This window comes from Chiloscyllium plagiosum, chromosome 20 (assembly GCF_004010195.1).
Source record: "Chiloscyllium plagiosum isolate BGI_BamShark_2017 chromosome 20, ASM401019v2, whole genome shotgun sequence".
In the NCBI taxonomy this organism is placed as follows: Eukaryota; Metazoa; Chordata; class Chondrichthyes; order Orectolobiformes; family Hemiscylliidae; genus Chiloscyllium; species Chiloscyllium plagiosum.
Genome location: NC_057729.1, coordinates 29,391,018 through 29,391,703, shown reverse-complemented (window position 1 = coordinate 29,391,703; position 686 = coordinate 29,391,018).

The following is a 686-nucleotide window of genomic DNA, read 5'->3' as shown; positions in this document are numbered from 1 at the left end:
CTATCAGACTTTCCTTTCACCTGAACAGAAATATACTGTCTCTGGACTCCTTATTATCTCATTTCTGAAGGCTTCCCATTTTGCAGCCGTCCCTTTATCTGCGAACATCTGCCCCCAGTCAGTTTTTGAAAGTTCTTGCCTAATACTGTCAAAATTAGGCTTCCTCCAATTTAGAACTGGTCTATCCTTTTCCATCACTATTTTAAAACTAATAGAATTATGGCCACTGGCCCAAAGTGCTCTCCCACTGACACCTCCGTCAGCTGCCTTATTTCCCAAGAGTAGGTCAAGTTTTGCACCATCTCTAGTAGGTACATCCACATGCTGAATCAGAAGATTTTCTTGTACACACTTAAATTCCTCTCCATCGAAATCCTTAAACCTATGGCAGTCCCAGTCTATGTTTGGAAAGTTAAATCCCCTACCATAACCATATGAGGGGAAATAAGGGTCTAAACTGGGCACAATCCTCCAGGTGCGGCCTCAGCAATGCCATGTATAGTTGCAGCAACATTTCCTTACCTTTTATATTCTATTTCTTTAGCTATAAAAGCCAATGTTGCATTCACTTTCTTTCTTATCTACTGTACCTGCATGCTAGTTTTCTGTGACTCATTAATGAGGATACCCATGTCCCTCTGCACCAGAGCACCCCAAAGTCTCTCCCCATTTAGATAATAGGCCAC